General features: G+C 38.8%; 1 non-coding gene across 1 annotated transcript; it reads right to left on the reverse strand.

The window, feature by feature from the left end:
• Nucleotides 1–10,469: 10,469 nt before the first annotated feature.
• On the reverse strand, nt 10,470–10,571 carry LOC132682585 (U6 spliceosomal RNA). The gene has a single exon (XR_009611760.1). It is a non-coding gene; the product is annotated as a U6 spliceosomal RNA (small nuclear RNA).
• Between the last annotated feature and the right edge of the window lie 1,803 nt (nt 10,572–12,374).

Below are 12,374 nucleotides of genomic sequence, written 5' to 3' on the forward strand. Positions count from 1 at the left end.
CAGAAATGAGCTGGAGGAGTAGTATACTGAGCTGATAATATGGAATTCTAGCTTCCCCTGGCAAGGAGTAAAATACCTATGGCAAATATTTGGCTTGATTGATGGGAAAGTGTCTGAATTTTGAGTAACCTAAATTCAAGCTTAAATGTTTCTGTAATACCATAAGAAGATTATTTGTCAAATAAACAATGAGGTATATTAGGTATCTTATACAAAAGGATTGCATAGTACTGTCTTTGCTTCTTAGGTAGCACTGTCTGAAGCAAAGAGAAAGTTAAGAGAGATAATTCTTACAGCAGTGCTTCTCAAAACGTGGTCTCCAGGCCACTGGCATTAGCATTATGTCTGTTCTTGGGCCACATTCCAGAAATATTGAATCAGAAATTCTAAGAGTCGGGTCTAGGAATCTTGTGTTTTACCAAGTGCTCCAAATGATTCTGATACCTGCTAAAGTTGGAGAACCATTGTTCTGTCAGAATTCGACTCATTAATTCATTCAAACAATAATTATTGGGTATCTAAAAAGTTCTAGGCATTCTTTTTAAGTACTGATATTATAGCAGTGTGAAAAAATAGTCAAACTTTTATTTTCTTGCAGCTTATATTCAAGTGAGCAATCCGGGAAAGTCAAAGGGAATAAGAAATTCATTAGCTTGTGTATGTCATTTTGGGCCCTGCCAGATGTCCTTTTTAGTGACCATGATGTTTGAGGTGCAAATTCTGCCAAGCCTGCCTCACATGAACTGAACTTCATTTTATAAGTTAGCTACTTTCTCTTTCATAGCCAGCTCTTCTGGGACTGGTTTGAAAATCTCTGTCTAGATGCTCAAGATCCATGACTTACCTAAATGTGCAGCTGATCTGCAAATATTTGTTCCTCCAAATAATTTGTTAATCATCTCTCTCTGTTTAGCCCCCTAGTATGGGCATTGTAAATGAATTGACTGGCATGATCCCCAACATCTGGGCTCTGACTCTATAAAGGTTTATCATTGAACCATATGGTATAAATGACATACAATACAGGTATAACAGTTAACAGAGGGATGACTTAGATTATTAAATAAGTATTAGTGAACATTCTTACCATGAAAAATTAGAGGAATAGTAGGTCCTGAGCATTTGGTATTCGGTAGGCTAGAATCAGGAGGGATTCACTACCTTTCATCTAGTTAGTCATTTATCCAAAGGTTTTTTTCCCAACTTTGAAAATTTTCATAATAAAACATACAAATAAGTCAAAAGACAAGTACAATAAATACCTATATAATATCCTTTAAAATTTACTATCTATACTTCCTCTTTCTCTTTATCTCTCTCTCTCTGTCTCTCTCTCTCCACACACACACACACACACACACACACACACACACACACACACACACAGAGTTTTGCCATTCTATGTGAAAATTTAAGTTGCATATATTAAAAAATATCACCCATTAATAATGCAGCCAGGATCTCTTAAGAATAAGGATATATGCCTAAGTTACCACAGTGTCATTATCATTCCTAAGAAAATAACAATCCCATAAACAAAATGCCTCCACTTTGTTTTCTCCACAACACTGACTTACTGAAGAGTTCAAGTCAGTTATTATGTATTATCTCCCACATTCTTGATTTGCCTGTTTCCTCTTGGTGTTATTTAATGTGTTCCTCTATTCCCTCAGTTCCCTACTGTCCAGAGTTACTGAAATTTAGGCCAGAGGCTTGATTGGATTTCATCCAATGGATGCTTGAATATCTGTAAGTACCAGTCACAGTCCAGTAAGTAAAACAGACAGTCTTGCTCTCATGAAGCTCAAATTCTATTTTGGGAAGATATAAAATAAACAGACATATTAGAAACCTGTATAGAGATAACGTCCCCTAATGGTAAATGCTATGATAAAAGTTAAGTATGGTGATGTGACAGTGACTTAGAGACAGTTAGTGACAGGAGTTAGCCAAGCAAGACCTCATTGTGGAGATGATATTTGAGCTGTTATCTGAATGGAAATAACAGGAAGTAAGGGAGAGGGGTGAGGAATATCAATTTGCTAAACCCACTGACTGAAACAAAGACTTCCTGGAGGATGTTGAATTTCATGAGTTTATTGAATGAAGGAAGGGAAATCTTGGGAAATATTTGAGAATTTTAGGAGGATAATCATGTGAGTCATTAGACAGGGGTTAGTGAGAACACTGTTGATCAATCAGATGGTAATTCTAGTAGTGTATTGTGGAGCCTGTTCTCTTTTGTTAGTAACTGCACGTATATACCTAGCTGGCGGCAATGATGCCAACACAATGGACAAAAAGGAGAAAATGTAAAAAAATAATCGAGGAATATACTAACATTTGATGAGCACTGTTGGTAATCATTATCCTTGCAAGTTCCTGAAATGTCATACAGAACTTCACTGGGAGTTGTATGCCAGAAAAATCCAGTGTTCACTGTGGAAGGTAGAGAAAGTTGGAATTATTGTTAGTTCTTCTGCCATGTTTGTCATCCTTCCTATCCCTTCAAAATGTATGACCTTCTTTTATTCCAGTTTGTTTTTATGACTTGCTGGAGCCCACTCTGGATGCATTTATGAATGTAACTTATTAAACGCAATGAGATAAATATGAGTAACGACCTTTATGGTGAGTAGAGAGGGAAACTGAAGAAGATGCTTTTTTTGAACAGTTTTCATTTGGCTGTTTGACAGAAAAGCAGTAAAAAACTAGGTATTCATGTGTGCTTGTATGCTGTCATATTGCAGTGGATAATTGTCTCAGATGAAATATCTACATACCTACATGGTACACATCTAGTAGGAGGTATCTATCCCGTGGTTGATTTCTCAGCTAGTATTTGACAAAGCCTGTGGGTGAGGTTTCTGACACCTGTCAGAGAGATCACGGGAAATGCTTTCTCTGGAAGTACATGGAGATAGAGCTGACTGGGCTCTGGCTGTTGAAAAGAGAGTCCTCAGAGAGAGAAACATGCTGGAGCAACTGACTGACATTCCTCATAGCTATTCCTGATAACTGTTCCTCTCGGTGGGCCTCAGTCTGCCCATCTGTGAAACCCATCTGTGAAATGTATGTATATTGAAAATGCTTGATGAATTTATGTGTCAGGAAAAAAAAACTAAAAAAGAAGACATTTACCAGTCATGTAGTATTTCTAGGGATTTGTAATCAATGCTTATGGTTCTGTGCAAGTTGAATTCTGTTTTTGATTTATGTCTTTCTCAGTAAAATGCTGTACGTGCGCATGCATGTAGGTGCTTGTGCTTACTTTGGAGAAGGACCAAAGAGGATGAACACATTATTCTATTAAAATACAACACATTTCAGAAAAATTTGGAGTTAATTTACATACTTTCAAAAGGCCATGGTATGAAGCATAGCTGTCCAATAAAAATTTCAGGGATTATGAAAATATTCTGTATATGCATTGTCTTGTATGATAGCCACTAGTCACATGTGGCTGTGGAGCATTTGAAATGTGACTGGTGTGAATGAGGAACTGAATTTTTAACTTAATTCAGTTAATTTAAACAGCCACAAATAGTTGGTGGCTACTATTTTAGAAAGAGTAGGTCTAAAGAGATGTTGAGGTTTTGCTTTTAAAAGTCAACATCTAATTAGGCAGTCTGCAAGATTGATTATTCTTGGATTTGGATTATTAGTATATTTTGTTGTGTTTAAATGTGCACCAGTTCCCACTCTCCTGCCCATTCCCTCTCCTTCCTGGTTTTACACACACACACACACACACACACACACACACACACACTCTTCCTTTTTTTTTATTTATTTTTTATTTTTTTTTATTTTTTATTTTTTAATATATGAAATTTACTGTCCATAAATTGGTTTCCATAAATATGGAAAATTGGTTTCCATACAACACCCAGTGCTCATCCCAAAAGGTGCCCTCCTCAATACCCATCACCCACCCTGCCCTCCCTCCCACCCCCCATCAACCCTCAGTTTGTTCTCAGTTTTTAAGAGTCTCTTATGCTTTGGCTCTCTCCCACTCTAACCTCTTTTTTTTTTTTTTTTCCTTCCCCTCCCCCATGGGTTTCTGTTAAGTTTCTCAGGATCCACATAAGAGTGAAACCATATGGTATCTGTCTTTCTCTGTATGGCTTATTTCACCTAGCATCACACTCTCCAGTTCCATCCACGTTGCTACAAAAGGCCATATTTCATTTTTTCTCATTGCCACGTAGTACTCCATTGTGTATATAAACCACAATTTCTTTATCCATTCATCAGTTGATGGACATGTAGGCTCTTTCCATAATTTGGCTATTGTTGAGAGTGCTGCTATAAACATTGGGGTACAAGTGCCCCTATGCATCAGTACTCCTGTATCCCTTGGATAAATTCCTAGCAGTGCTATTGCTGGGTCATAGGGTAGGTCTATTTTTAATTTTCTGAGGAACCTCCACACTGCTTTCCAGAGTGGCTGCACCAATTTGCATTCCCACCAACAGTGCAAGAGGGTTCCCGTTTCTCCACATCCTCGCCAGCATCTATAGTCTCCTGATTTCTTCATTTTGGCCACTCTGACTGGCGTGAGGTGATATCTGAGTGTGGTTTTGATTTGTATTTCCCTGATAAGGAGCGACGTTGAACATCTTTTCATGTGCCTGTTGGCCATCCGGATGTCTTCTTTAGAGAAGTGTCTATTCATGTTTTCTGCCCATTTCTTCACTGGGTTATTTGTTTTTCGGGTGTGGAGTTTGATGAGCTCTTTATAGATTTTGGATACTAGCCCTTTGTCCGATATGTCATTTGCAAATATCTTTTCCCATTCCGTTGGTTGCCTTTTAGTTTTGTTGGTTGTTTCCTTTGCTGTGCAGAAGCTTTTTATCTTCATAAGGTCCCAGTAATTCACTTTTGCTTTTAATTCCCTTGACTTTCGGGATGTGCCGAGTAAGAGATTGCTACGGCTGAGGTCAGAGAGGTCTTTTCCTGCTTTCTCCTGTAGGGTTTTGATGGTTTCCTGTCTCACATTCAGGTCCTTTATCCATTTTGAGTTTATTTTTGTGAATGGTGTGAGAAAGTGGTCTAGTTTCAACCTTCTGCATGTTGCTGTCCAGTTCTCCCAGCACCATTTGTTAAAGAGACTGTCTTTTTTCCATTGGATGTTCTTTCCTGCTTTGTCAAAGATGAGTTGGCAATACGTTTGTGGGTCTAGTTCTGGGGTTTCTATTCTATTCCATTGGTCTATGTGTCTGTTTTTGTGCCAATACCATGCTGTCTTAATGATTACAGCTTTGTAGTAGAGGCTAAAGTCTGGGATTGTGATGCCCCTGCTTTGGTCTTCTTCAAAATTACTTTGGCTATTCGGGGCCTTTTGTGGTTCCATATGAATTTTAGGATTGCTTGTTCTAGTTTTGAGAAGAATGCTGGTGCAATTTTGATTGGGATTGCATTGAATGTGTAGATAGCTTTGGGTAGTATTGACATTTTGACAATATTTATTCTTCCAATCCATGAGCAGGGAATGTCTTTCCATTTCTTTAAATCTTCTTCAATTACCTGCATAAGGTTTCTATAGTTTTCAGCATACAGATCTTTTACATCTTTGGTTAGATTTATTCCTAGGTATTTTATGCTTCTTGGTGCAATTGTGAATGGGATCAGTTTCTTTATTTGTCTTTCTGTTGCTTCATTGTTAGTGTATAAGAATGCAACTGATTTCTGTACATTGATTTTGTATCCTGCAACTTTGCTGAATTCATATATCAGTTCTAGCAGACTTTTGGTGGAGTCTATCGGATTTTCCATGTATAATATCATGTCATCTGCAAAAAGCGAAAGCTTGACTTCATCTTTGCCAATTTTGATGCCTTTGATTTCCTTTTGTTGTCTGATTGCTGATGCTAGAACTTCCAGCACTATGTTAAACAACAGCGGTGAGAGTGGGCATCCCTGTCGTGTTCCTGATCTCAGGGAAAAAGCTCTCAGTTTTTCCCCGTTGAGGATGATGTTAGCTGTGGGCTTTTCATAAATGGCTTTTATGATCTTTAAGTATGTTCCTTCTATCCTGACTTTCTCAAGGGTTTTTATTAAGAAAGGGTGCTGGATTTTGTCAAAGGGCTTTTCTGCATCGATTGACAGGATCATATGGTTCTTCTCTTTTTTTTTGTTAATGTGATGTATCACGTTGATCGATTTGCGAATGTTGAACCAGCCCTGCATCCCAGGAATGAATCCCACTTGATCATGGTGAATAATTCTTTTTATATGCTGTTGAATTCGATTTGCTAGTATTTTATTGAGAATTTTTGCATCCATATTCATCAGAGATATTGGCCTGTAGTTCTCTTTTTTTACTGGGTCTCTGTCTGGTTTAGGAATCAAAGTAATACTGGCTTCATAGAATGAGTCTGGAAGTTTTCCTTCCCTTTCTATTTCTTGGAATAGCTTGAGAAGGATAGGTATTATCTCTGCTTTCAACGTCTGGTAGAACTCCCCTGGGAAGCCATCTGGTCCTGGACTCTTATTTGTTGGGAGATTTTTGATAACCGATTCAATTTCTTCGCTGGTTATGGGTCTGTTCAAGCTTTCTATTTCCTCCTGATTGAGTTTTGGAAGAGTGTGGGTGTTTAGGAATTTGTCCATTTCTTCCAGGTTGTCCAATTTGTTGGCATATAATTTTTCATAGTATTCCCTGATAATTGTTTGTATCTCTGAGGGATTGGTTGTAATAATTCCATTTTCATTCATGATTTTATCTATTTGGGTCATCTCCCTTTTCTTTTTGTGAAGCCTGGCTAGAGGTTTGTCAATTTTGTTTATTTTTTCAAAAAACCAACTCTTGGTTTCGTTGATCTGCTCTACAGTTTTTTTAGGTGCTATATTGTTTATTTCTGCTCTGATCTTTATGATTTCTCTTCTTCTGCTGGGTTTAGGCTGCCTTTGCTGTTCTGCTTCTATTTCCTTTAGGTGTGCTGTTAGATTTTGTATTTGGGATTTTTCTTGTTTCTTGAGATAGGCCTGGATTGCAATGTATTTTCCTCTCAGGACTGCCTTCGCTGCGTCCCAAAGCGTTTGGATTGTTGTATTTTCATTTTCGTTTGTTTCCATATATTTTTTAATTTCTTCTCTAATTGCCTGGTTGACCCACTCATTCGTTAGTAGGGTGTTCTTTAACCTCCATGCTTTTGGAGGTTTTCCAGACTTTTTCCTGTGGTTGATTTCAAGCTTCATAGCATTGTGGTCTGAAAGTATGCATGGTATAATTTCAATTCTTGTAAACTTATGAAGGGCTGTTTTGTGACCCAGTATATGATCTGTCTTGGAGAATGTTCCATGTGCACTCGAGAAGAAAGTTTATTCTGTTGCTTTGGGATGCAGAGTTCTAAATATATCTGTCAAGTCCATCTGATCCAATATCATTCAGGGCCCTTGTTTCTTTATTGACTGTGTGTCTAGATGATCTATCCATTTCTGTAAGTGGGGTGTTAAAGTCCCCTGCAATGACCACATTCTTATCAATAAGGTTGCTTATGTTTATGAGTAGTTGTTTTATATATCTGGGGGCTCCGGTATTCAGCGCATAGACATTTATAATTGTTAGCTCTTCCTGATGGATAGACCCTGTAATTATTATATAATGCCATTCTTCATCTCTTGTTACAGCCTTTAATTTAAAGTCTAGTTTGTCTGATATAAGTATGGCTACTCCAGCTTCCTTTTGGCTTCCAGTAGCATGATAAATAGTTCTCCATCCCCTCATTCTCAATCTAAAGGTGTCCTCAGGTCTAAAATGAGTCTCTTGTAGACAGCAAATAGATGGGTCTTGTTTTTTTATCCATTCTGATACCCTATGTCTTTTGGTTGGCGCATTTAATCCATTTACATTCAGTGTTATTATAGAAAGATACGGGTTTAGAGTCATTGTGATGTCTGTATGTTTTATGCTTGTAGTGATGTCTCTGGTACTTTGTCTCACAGGATCCCCCTTAGGATCTCTTGTAGGGCTGGTTTAGTGGTGACAAATTCCTTCAGTTTTTGTTTGTTTGGGAAGACCTTTATCTCTCCTTCCATTCTAAATGACAGATTTGCTGGATAAAGGATTCTCGGCTGCATATTTTTTCTGTTTAGCACACTGAAGATATCGTGCCAAGCCTTTCTGGCCTGCCAAGTTTCAAAGGAGAGATCAGTCACGAGTCTTATAGGTCTCCCTTTATATGTGAGGGCACGTTTATCCCTTGCTTCTTTCAGAATTTTCTCTTTATCCTTGTATTTTGCCAGTTTCACTATGATATGTCGTGCAGAAGATTGATTCAAGTTACGTCTGAAGGGAGTTCTCTGTGCCTCTTGGATTTCAATGCCTTTTTCCTTCCCCAGTTCAGGGAAGTTCTCAGCTATAATTTCTTCAAGTACCCCTTCAGCACCTTTCCCTCTCTCTTCCTCCTCTGGGATACCAATTATGCGTATATTATTTCTTTTTAGTGTATCACTTAGTTCTCTAATTTTCCCCTCATACTCCTGGATTTTTTTATCTCTCTTTCTCTCAGCTTCCTCTTTTTCCATAACTTTATCTTCTAGTTCCCCTATTCTCTCCTCTGCCTCTTCAATCCGAGCTGTCGTCGTTTCCATTTTGTTTTGCATTTCGTTTAAAGCGCTTTTCAGCTCCTCGTGACTGTTCCTTAGTCCCTTGATCTCTGTGGCAAGAGATTCTCTGCTGTCCTGTATACTGTTTTCAAGCCCAGCGATTAATTTTATGACTATTATTCTAAATTCACTTTCTGTTACATTATTTAAATCCTTTTTGATCAGTTCATTAGCTGTTGTTATTTCCTGGAGATTCTTCTGAGGGGAATTCTTCTGTTTGGTCATTTTGGATAGTCCCTGGAGTGGTGAGGACCTGTAGGGCACTTCCCCGGTGCTGTGGTGTATAACTGGAGTTGGTGGGCGGGGCCGCAGTCAGACCTGATGTCTGCCCCCAGCCCACCGCTGGGGCCACAGTCAGACTGGTGTGTGCCTTCTCTTCCCCTCTCCTAGGGGCGGGATTCACTGTGGGGTGGCGTGGCCTGTCTGGGCTACTTGCACACTGCCAGGCTTGTGGTGCTGGGGATCTGGCGTATTAGCTGGGGTGGGTAGGCAAGGTGCACGGGGGCAGGAGGGGCAGGCTTAGCTCGCTTCTCCTTAGGTGATCCACTTCAGGAGGGGCCCTGTGGCAGCGGGAGGGAGTCAGATCCTCTGCCGGAGGTTTGGCTCCGCAGAAGCACAGAGTTGGGTGTTTGCGCAGAGCGAGCAAATTCCCTGGCAGGAACTTGTTCCCTTTGGGATTTTGGCTGGGGGATGGGCGGGGGAGATGGCGCTGGCGAGCGCCTTTGTTCCCTGCCAAGCTGAGCTCTGCTGTCCGGGGGCTCAGCAGCTCTCCCTCCCTTTGTCCTCCAGCCTTCCCGCTTTCTGAGCAGAGCTGTTAACTTATGACCTCCCAGATGCTAAGTCGCGCTTGCTGCCGGAACACAGTCCCTCCGGCCCCTCCGCTTTTGCCAGCCAGACTTGGGGGCTCTGCTTGGCCGGCGAGCTGCCCCTCCGCCCCGGTTCCCTCCTGCCAGTCCATGGAGCGCGCACTGCCTCGCCGCCCTTCCTACCCTCTTCCGTGGGCCTCTCGTCTGCGCTTGGCTCCGGAGACTCCGTTCTTCTAATCCTCTGGCGGTTTTCTGGGTTCTTTAGGCAGGTGTAGGTGGAATCTAAGTGATCATGATCAGCAGGACGCGCGGTGAGCCCAGCGTCCTCCTACGCCACCATCTTCCCCCTGCATCCTCACACACACTCTTCCTTATTGCTAAGCACTAATTTTTTTTTTTTATATCCACACTTCTTGTGGCAGTACAATGTACATACTATGCTACATCAAAATTTTCACCATTTGTTCTCCTTTAAAATTAGGAACCAGATGTCTAGCCTGATTTAAATTCTCAAAGGTAATTGATATCTTTCATGGTGGTCAAATCTTTCTCCTTAACTTCTGGTTATCTCTACTAATATCAGCCCTTGCTTTAAGATCGCTCTTTAGCCTCTTTGGTGCTATGACATCCTGAGTATATGTCTTTTTCCAGTTATGTTTTCCTCTTTTTTCCAGTGTCCTTTAACATTATGGACATTTCTACAGCTCAGATTTACTCTTCTGGATTCAGCTAAAAATTCTGATTAAGTTTTTTTTTTTTTTTTTTTTTTTTTTTTTTTAGGAAATACATCTAATCCTCATCTCTCTAGTCATCTGTCTGAAAATCTCACACTTTCTCCTTGAGTTTTCTTATTTGATGTGTAAAAATGTAAGTTTAATATTAAAACAACTTTTAATTTTCCTATCAAAATGAATCCCCCATCCAGTGTTGAAATATACTACTGTATTTCCTGTTATGCAGAGTTGAAGGCTTGGTCATCCTTACTTTCCACACTTTTTGTGCTTCCTCTCAACTCATCGTTTGCTGACAGTTGTTTTTCTTTTTTTTTAGTAATATATGGAATGCTTCATGAATTTGCATCTCATCCTTGTTGAGTGGGCATGCTTATCTCTGTATCATGCTGATTTTAGTGTGTGTTACTAAGGCAGATACAATTTTTCCTCTGTCATGGATGTTGGGTTATAACTAGTTTCTTTTTCTACTGTTCACTTGACAGTAGGGACTTGACTAGGGACTTCTTTGGCTTACATGTGCATTACATCTGTCCCCTAATTGGTTCTGTTACCTCCGGTCTTAATGGGGGTTGTACTAATGACTCCATTTCTATCTTATCTTATGATTCTGCATTCATTTAACACTCTGGGTATGTTGGCTTGGTCACTCTTGCAGAATCATTCTTACTTTTCCAACTATATGCCTTTGCTTAATACTACCAGCTCTTCCAAAAGTTGAATTGTGCATTCAGATCCTACATGCCTAACCCTTCTATTCTGTTATTCATAGATTATTCACCAACCATGTATTGAGTGCTTGCTTTTGCAGGCATGAACTTTAGTGCTCAGCTCATAACAAGACAGAATCTCTGCTTTCAAGGAGATTACATTATAATGGGGAATCTGACAAGTAAATAGGCAGTTATGGTGCAGTGTGATAAACTCTCATCATCATCTAGAAACCATCCCAAACTATTGCCTTCTCTAAACTCACAGAGATTACTCATTGACCACCTAATTACATTACTAATTTTTATACTATCACCTATCGATTTTACTATTATGTGTTACTCTTATTTCCTCTATTAGATTTTAAGCTCCTTGAGGGTAGAGAATACATTTTATACTGCTGAATATATCCTATAGCCTCAAGCCCATAATATTTCATATAAAAAGTAAATATTAAGTGTCTGGAAATTTATGAGAGAGCCATATTTTACCTTTAAGAATCTTCACACTGCATAAGCATTTTTCTGTCTACATAAAATTCAGAAATGTGGTGAGAGAAGGTGAGGGTTTTTTGGTACTCAGTTTATATTGGATGATGGTGTTAAACATGTAAATTGAATTACTTATGCTATTTAAAACAAAATCTGTATTACACAATGTTAGGTGCTTATACTTCAGATTTCCCCCGATACAAAATACTTAATAAAAGTGAAATATAGAAATTAGAATTGTATTTCCAAACTATTATGAAATATATGTTGATACTCAGAAGCCAAGAGTAAAAGATTACAATTATTAAAGTTTAAAAACAGATGTTGATTTTGCAAAAAAAAATTAGTTTTTTATTAATATAGTTGGACTTATGAAGCCCTATTTGGATGAAGCCGATTTTTCTAATAGAATAATCTTTAAAGGTAAATATAAATAAACTATAGCCTTTCAACATTTTCATCAATTAAAAAATTATTAGATTTTAATCTAACTCTGGCTTATTCCCAGTTGTTGAGTATAATACTTCCTGGTAAATTAACTTTCCATACAAATGTTTTTCTCTCTGCTTTTTGTTAATTTAAACAACTTTATTAAAGCATAATTGTCATAAAACAAACCACATATTTAAGGTATAAAAATGGATACGTTGGGATATATGTATATGCCAGTGAAGCCATCATCAAAATTGAGATAATGAAAATGTGCATCACTCTTAAAAATTTCCTACGGGCACCTGAGTGGCTCTGTCAGTTAAGCATCTGACTTTGGTTCAGGTCATGATCTAATGGTTTGTGAGTTTGAGCCCCACATTGGGCTTGCACTAGCAGCACGGAGCCTGCTTCAGATTCTCTGTCTTCCTCTCTCTGCCCCTCCCCAACTTTCTCTTACCTTCCTTTTCTCTCTAAAAAATAAATAAACATTTAAAAAAATTTCTTCATTTGTGTAATTCCTCTAACCCCTCTCCATCTCCTCCACCAAAGGCAAACATGAATCTGTTTTCTCTGAGTATAGATTTGCCTTT

This window comes from Panthera onca, chromosome A1 (genome assembly GCF_046562875.1).
Source record: "Panthera onca isolate mPanOnc1 chromosome A1, mPanOnc1 haplotype 2, whole genome shotgun sequence".
Classification (NCBI taxonomy): domain Eukaryota; kingdom Metazoa; phylum Chordata; class Mammalia; order Carnivora; family Felidae; genus Panthera; species Panthera onca.